Source organism: Rhinopithecus bieti, unplaced genomic scaffold, assembly GCF_001698545.2.
Source record: "Rhinopithecus bieti isolate Rb0 unplaced genomic scaffold, ASM169854v2 scaffold_57534, whole genome shotgun sequence".
NCBI classification, from domain to species: domain Eukaryota; kingdom Metazoa; phylum Chordata; class Mammalia; order Primates; family Cercopithecidae; genus Rhinopithecus; species Rhinopithecus bieti.
The window spans coordinates 782595-790865 of record NW_016823089.1 but is presented as its reverse complement, the minus strand read 5'-3'; positions in this window follow the sequence as shown (position 1 = coordinate 790865).

Below are 8271 nucleotides of genomic sequence, written 5' to 3'. Positions count from 1 at the left end.
ACTTTACCCGTATTTCTAACTAAAGAAAAATTTATAATATGATATATATTTTTTATTATATATTAATATAATAAACTCAATACTGCCACAAACCCAATATTCTGGTGCAGGGGACAGATTTAGTCACACACTCCTAGAAGACAAGGATCTTGGAGAGTGTCTAGCCCTACAACACCCTTTCTAGTTGGGGAAACTAAGGCCCAGAAAGAGAAAGTGACTAGTTCAAGGTTACAGGAGGGAGGTACAGAGCCTGGGACCAAACCCTGGTCTTCTGGTCTAAAGCCCGCTGTCTTTTCACCTTCTAACTTTACTCTGGCTCTGTTCCCTGCACTGGAATATAGAGGACTCCAGGCAAGGATCTGGCTCGTAAAAAAAAAAAAAAAAACAAAAAAAAACAAAAAAAAAACAGCCACCCCCTCTCTCCTCATTTCTAGGCAAGGCAGAAGGGGGCCTGTGTAGTAAGCAGGTGCTGGAACCTTCTGGGGATGACCTTGAGCTGGGTCCGGATGGCAGGAATGATTCTGATGACTGATAAGTCTCGATCCTGGGGGAGGAGAGGCAGCCAGCTGAGACTATCTCACCTGGGAAGCAACCAGCCAGATTCCCACCTGCCCTGGGCAGGAGAGCCACCCAGAGAGAGAGAAGGATGGTGGGGAGGAGTGGGGAGAAGCCAAGCCTGGGCCAAGGGTCTTCAAATAGCCCCCTCCTGACTGCAGTGGCCCAGGCTAACAGAGACAGAGAACTGCGGTGAGGTCAGGTCCTCTGGCCCCTGGTGGTGTGTACACCCTCTCGTAACACATGCAGGACTGCCCCCACCCCGCTCCCCGGCAAGGCTGTGCAATAGAAAGAGGGGTGAGATGGCTGTAGTGAGTTGGTATGGGGAACTCACCCTGGCTGCCTTGTGGCAAGTTTGGGAGAGGCAGTCGTGTGGAGTCCTTAAAGGCATAGGCAGTGTTTGGAGTCACAGAATCTGTCACTTTCAGCTGTGTGACCTGGAACAAGTCCCTGAGCTTCTCTGGGTCAGTCTCCTCCCCTGTAAAATGGGGATAATTCCTGGTTTTTGTGAGGAGTCTGAGAAAATACACCTACATATATGTACATTTGGGGCTCAGAAAATGGCACGCAGAATCATGAAGTGTCCAAACTGCCTGGGTTCACATCCCAGCCCCACCCCTTTCTACCTGGCCGTGACCATGCTGTGTCTATTTCTGGAAAATGGGCTGGCAGTAGCGCCTACCTTGTAGGAGTAAGTGAATTAACGGATCCAAAATGCTTAGGACACGGCCCTGGCTCAGTAGGTGCTCCAGACCACCACCTTTAGTTTGGCTTCTGGTATCATTGCTGCTGTGTACCCATCGAGGACTCTTGTGGCAAGACTGGGAGAGGCAGTAGTGTGAAGTCCTTAAAGTGCTAGGTCCTAGGAGGTTTTCATACACACATAAACATTTATAAGATTGGAGAAAAAAAATTACTGGCCTCAAAATATGAAAGGAAAACTGCAAAGTCAAAATTAGTGACCCTTTTGTTGAATGTCCACAAAACATACTATTACTTCATCTTTATAAACTATATCTGAAATACGTCGTAACACTTGAAATCAATTTATTGGCTAGATTTTTCTCCTTCTTCAAGAATTTAAGTAACGATGACTAAAAAATCAGAACAATCATAACTTATGTAACTCATAACCAAATAACTTCACATACAAAATTACAAAAATTATTTTAATAGATCATTGTAATAGAATTGAAAAAAAAGGCAAACACTTTAGATCTCTGTAAGGAATATATGTAAGGAATATATATATATCTCTGTAAGGAATATATATCAAGTTTAAGGAAATGAATGGGAACAATATCCTCCAAATTTAGGGTGGTAGTTATCTCTGCTGAAAGGAGAGTGGCTCAGAGAGGCCACACAGGATGTTTCAACCCTCTGGGTAACATTTTATTTCTTAAGCTAGGTGGTGAATCCTACAGATTTGTATTGTATTATACTTTGTCTACTTTCTGTACATATGAAAAATGTTGTAACAAAATTTGAAAGTATGCTTTGGTAGCAAAAAGAAGAGATAGAAATGTCTCCGGATAATTTCAAATTATTTTATGGCAAATTTGTATTTAATGTGAAATGTTAGGGGTCTTTTAATATGTTCTATATAATGTCAGGCAGGGCTTCCAAAAGCATGTCCCCAAGGCCCTGACTCTACCAATGGTCCTCCAGGCCCCAGACCCCTCACTGGGGTCTTAGCTTGCTCGGGCTGCTATAATGAAAACGGATGGCTTAACAGAAATTTCTCACAGTTCTGGAGGCGGGAAAGTCCAAGATCAAAACACTGGTGGACTCAGTATCTGGCGAGAGCCCACCTTCTCCTAAATGGCACCTTCTTGCTGTGTCTTCGCAGATGGAAGGGATGACTGGGCTCTCTCGGACCTCCTTCAAAAGGGCACCAATTCCATTCATAATGGCTCTGCTCTCATGACCTCATTACCTCCCACAGGCTGTACCTCCAAATACCATCACATTGGCGGTTAGGGTTTCATCACGAATTTTGAAGGGGCACAGAGATTCAGACCATAGTACGTGGGTTCTGGTTCTACCGAAGGAGCTTGGGGCAGAATGAACAATCAAGTGACCACTGCAAACCCTGCAGACCCTTGTAGGAGTTCTTTATTAAACATATGTCTGTCTACAAAGTACAAACATTTGTATTTCTCACTATGTGCTAAGTAGGGAGAGACAGATACATGGAGTTGTGAGAGAGCCAGACAGTTCCAGAAAATAGGAATCATGCATAAAACCATAGGTTCTGAGAAGACCTGGGGTCACTCCCACAGCCAGGTCTAAGTGGGGCCATCTGTGGCCAGATGCTGGCTATTGGCCAAAGAGGGCTGCCTCCCTCCACCACCCCTTAGGAGAGGAAGCTTCTGCCTCATACCTGCCAATGATAAAGTGATATTAATAAGGTGTGGAGTGTAAAGGGAGAACTGGGAGATTTCAAGGCCTGGGCTTGATGGACAGGGAGGAAGCGCGGCAAGAGTGTGGAGAGGCAAAGGGTCTCCAAGGTGAAAGAGAGAGAGGGGGGTCTGTTTATCTGCAGTGTGTGGAAGCCAGACTCCCCAGAGTGTCACTGCATCGCACCCAGCTTATTGGGGCTCCCTGAACGGAATCTTAAGCAAGAATCTGGGAAAGGGCTTCCCACAACTAGCGAAGATATGGCCTGTGGTGATGGATGGATGGCTGGGCCAATGCTCTGGGCTGGATTTGGTTTGTAGCCTTGTTTGGCTTGAGGTTAGGAGGCAGGATTCAAGACAAAGGCCAACAAACACCTAACCCCTGGATCTGTTCATCCACTCCTGGGTGTGAACAGGAAGGTGAAGTTTTTCCACACACCTCTCATAATCAACCAGACGTGGGACAAGAGGACTAGTGGTGGGAGCTGAGGGCTGGGAGATGGGGTGGAAGGCTGGACTCAGGGGCAGCCTCAAAATGGAGCAGGCAGCCTAGAACTTTGGCTAATGCCAGTCTCTGCTAAGTTCAACCCTGGGGGAATTTGTCCAATTCATGGCAGATGCAGTCTCCTGTTGACAAGGGTCTAAAGACCAGTGGAGAGAGATCCACAAATAGGCATGAAAGAAGGTAAACACATCGATTACATAATTTACTGAAAGGCTATGACAGGGGTCCCCCACACCACCCTGTACTGATCTGTGGCCTGTTGGGAACCAGGCTGCACAGCTGCAGGTGAGTGGCAGGTTAGCGAGCATTACTATGAGCTCCACCTTCTGTCAGATCAGCTGCGGGATTCGAGTCTTACAGGAGGTCCAACCCTGTTGTGAACTGTGCATGTGAGGTATCTAGGTTGCATGCTCCTTATGAGAAACCATACCCACCGCCCCACCCCCCCTCCATGGAAAAATTGTCTTCCACAAAACCAGTTCCCGGTGCCAAAAAGTTTGGGGAACTCTGGGCCGTAGGAACACATCATTCTTTGTGGGCAATACAGGAAGCATCTCCTTTAAAATCCAGATGAGGACAATGCCCACTGTCACCCCTTCTACTTAGCACAGCTGCAGAGATCAAAGTCAGGTCATAAGACAGGATAATGAAATTAAAGGAATAAGGTTCAGACAGGAGGAAACAAAACTATAGTGGCAAATTATGCGATTACATTGAAAACCAAAAGAATCAGTAAACAATTAGAAATAAAAATTTAGCAAGATGGCTGACTATACAATCAATAATAAACAATCACTTCAATTTACATTGACTCCCATTATACATAATAATAACTGCAACAGTTAACCTTTCCTTCTTTTTTTTTTTGAGATGGAGTCTCACTCTGTCACCCAGGCTGGAGTGTAGTGGCGCAATCTCAGCTCACTGCAACCTCTGCCTTCCAAGTTCAAGCGATTCTCCTGCCTCAGCTTCCTGAGTAGCTGGGATTACAGGCGCCCACCACCATGCCCAGCTAATTTTTGTATTTTTAGTAGAGACGGGTTTCACTATGTTGGCAAGGCTGGTCTTGAATGCTTAACCTCAAGTGATCCATCCGCCTCAGCCTCCCAAAGTGTTGAGATTACAGGCGTGAGCCACCACGCCTGGCCTAGTTAACCTTTCTTAAATCAACATGCTTTGCACTCACTCTATGCTAAAAGCTTTCTATAGATCAGTTGTGTGCTCAAAACTACCCTGTGGGGTTGGCACTATCATCATCCCCATGTTAAGGAGGAGAAAACTGACAGATAAGCAAATTTCCCATGGCTACATAGCCGGTGTGTAGTGGAGGTGGGACCAATTCCCTTTTACCTACTACATCATCCTGCACACTCCAGTGCACAAATCTGATGTCCAGGGTGGGACTCCAGATCTCAGGCCTTTCTCTCATTCTCTGGACATCATGAAAGTTTCCAATATTACTGTGTGAGCAAAGAGAGGGAAGGAAGGAAGGCCCTGCAGGGGCAATGAAACTTCCCTCCAGCCTACTGCAGTCAAACTTAACCTGAACTAAAGAAAATAAGGAAGTATGATGTTTCTTGCGCACCTGAATCGTGGCCTCAAAGTTTTGCATAGTGTGTTTCCCTTAATCTTATTCAAGCCTCGAAAGAGCTGTCTCCATTTTACCGATAAGGAAAGTGAAGCTCTGAGAAATTCAGAGACTTGTTCAAAGTCATAGAGATGGAAAGTGGCAGAGGCACTGTTGGATCCTAAGCTCACCTCCCAAACATCATGAAGCTGTTGAGACTTTTTCAAGAAGCTAGTGTGTCCATAATTGGTTCCTTCCGGTGGGTTCTTGGTCTCACTGACTTCAAGAATGAAGCCACAGATCGTCGGGGTCTTACAGTTTTTAAAGATGGTGTGTCCTGAGTTCATTTCTTCAGATGTTCAGATGTGTCCAGAGTTTCTTCCTTCTGGTGGGTTCGTGGTCTCGCTGACTTCAGGAGTGAAGCTGCAGACCTTTGCAGTGAGTATTACCGCTCTTAAAGTTGGCACGTCCAGAGTGGTTTGTTCCTCCCGGTGGGTTCATGGTCTTGCTGGCTTCAGGAGTGAAACTGCAGACCTTCATGGTGGGTGTTACAGTTCATAAAGGTAGTACAGACCCAAACAGTGAGCAGCAGCAAGATTTATTGCAAAGAGCAAAAGAACCAACCTCCCAGGGGACACAAGATACCCTCAGCAAGTTGCAGCTGCTGGCTCAGTGGCCAACTATTATTTCCTTATTTGGCCCTGCCCACATCCTGCTGATTGGTCCATTTTACAGAGCGCTGATTGGTCCATTTTTTACAGCGTGCTGATTGGTGCGTTTACAAACCTTTAGCTAGACACAGAGCACTGATTGGTGTGTTTTTACAGAGTGCTGATTGGTGCGTTTACAAACCTTTAGCTAGACACAGAGCGCTGATTGGTGTGTTTTTTTTGGTGCATTTACAAACCTTTAGCTAGACACAGAGTGCTGATTGGTGCGTTTTTACAGACTGCTGATTGGTGCGTTTACAAACCTTTAGCTAGACACAGAGTGCTGATTGGTGTGTTTACAAACCTTTAGCTAGACAGAAAAGTTCTCCAAGTCCCCTCTCGACCCAGGAAGTCCAGCTGGCTTCACCTCTCACTAGCAGGGAGGCAGACAAGGGCACAGTCATCCATATGGCAGTGTGGTGAGAGTGAGCCCTGGGTAGACACCTGCGAGGACAGGAGCAGCTGAGGATTATTATTATGAGACAGCTTTTGAATTAATATTATTATGAGACAGCTTCCTGGAGGAAGTAGCCTTAAGCTGGGCATTCAAAGATAAGTAGGAAAGAGCCAGGAGAAAAAAGCACTGAAGAAAGCATCAGGTGCAAAGGCCCAGAGTTGAGAGAGAAGTGGCAGTTTCTCTCAACAACTGGTAGCTCAGACAAGGCGGGAAAGAAACTAGCTGAGGAAGAGCCTTCTGTATCCACTGCTGACCACTGACCCAGCCCACCAACCAGAGCCCCTGGATAGCAGCAGCACCAGCTGGGGCCTCGCCCAGCTTTGCCCTTAGAGATGATGCAGTTGGATGGTTGGGAAACTTTGCCTGCGGTCAGCTGTCAAGAGTCTTGGTCGCCAGGCTTTGGCTCCCTTCCCTTCCTCCATTCAAGCATTGCTTAGAGCTGAGCTGGGTCAAATGAAATCACAATGCTGGCTGGCCCTGGGTCATCGTGATGGCCCCCTGATTTATGTCACAGCAATCCCAATATGCCTTATTGCCAAACTGGGCCAACTCATAGCATTTACTTTGGTGCTTTTCAAACTTCAGCGTGCATTCAAATCACTAGGGATGGTGTTAAGATGCAGATCTTGATCTGGCAGGTCCAGGATGGAGCCCGACATTCTGTATTTTTATCAGGACCTCACGTGATGCTGCTGTTGCTGGTCCGTGGACTACACTTTAAGTGACATCATCTTGGCAACTATTTGTGGAGCCCCTGTGGTGTGCCAGGCACTGTGCTGGCTACTTTTTATACATTTTCTAATTTAATCATTACAGGCACCCTCTGAAATTGAACTTTTTGCTTTTACTTTTCAGAATAGGAAACTGAGGGTCAGAAAGATATTTCACAATGTTAGTGAATGGCAGAGCTGGGCTTTGAACTTGGGTCTGTCTGCCTCTAGAACTCATACTGGGCCTCCTCTTCAGAGGGCCTGCTACAGACTGAATTGCGTCCCCTCTAAATTCATATATTAAAGCCCTAATCCCCCATGTGGTTGCATTTGGAGTAAAGAAGTAATTAAGTTTCAATGAGGCCACAAGGGTGAAACCCTGACCCCACAGCATTAGTGTCCTTAAGAGAAGAGGCACTAGAGAGCTTGCTCACTCACTGTCTGTCATGTGAGGACACAGAGAGAAGGCAGCCATCTGTAAGCCAGAAAGACAGCCCTCACCAGGAGGTGAGCTGGCTGACATTTGATCTTGGACTTCCAGCCTCCGGAACTGGGAGAAATAACTCTGTTTTTTCAGCCACCCAGTTTGTGGTATTTTGTGATGGCAGCCAGAGCAGACTGAGACAGGGGCCCAGCTGCTTATCAGTCAGCCAAGGATGCCCATTAAAATGAATCCCATCCCCCCTTTTTGTGGAATGCTGCTCTACCCAACCTTAGCAGGACTGCAGAAGGACCAAAATACTACTACTACTAATAATAAATCACACCCAAGCCAAAGCCACCTGTACCCATTCACAAATTGAAAGCACAACAAAGCAACTCAGAACAATGGAGCCCCCCCAAAGCGTCACACCCTAAGTCCAAGCATGTTTCATGAGGAGACAGGAAGTGGCATAACAATCAGTTATAGTCTGCTTATTTGCTGCACGTACTTAGAAGACTGAGTCTGCATCCTTGTGGAGTGAACAGGTATAATTAATAAGCAAATCCTAAAGGTTAGCCAACCCCGTGTAGCCGGGAATCAATGGAAACCATGAGTCTGAATGATCCTCCTAAAGAAAAACCTAAATGCTGAATAAAATATTAAACAAGGGCCGGGCGCGGTGGCTCACGACTGTAATTCCAGCACTTTGGGAGGCCGAGGCGGGCAGATCACGAGGTCAGGAGATTGAGACCATCGTGGCTAATATGGTGAAACTTCGTCTCTACTAAAAAAAATACAAAAAAGTTAGCTGGGTGTGGTGGCGGGTGCCTGTAGTCCCAGCTACTCAGAAGGCTGAGGCAGGAGAATGGCCTGAACCCAGGAGACGGGGCTTGCAGTGAGCCAAGATCACACCACTGCACTCCAGCCTGGGCGATGGAGTGAGA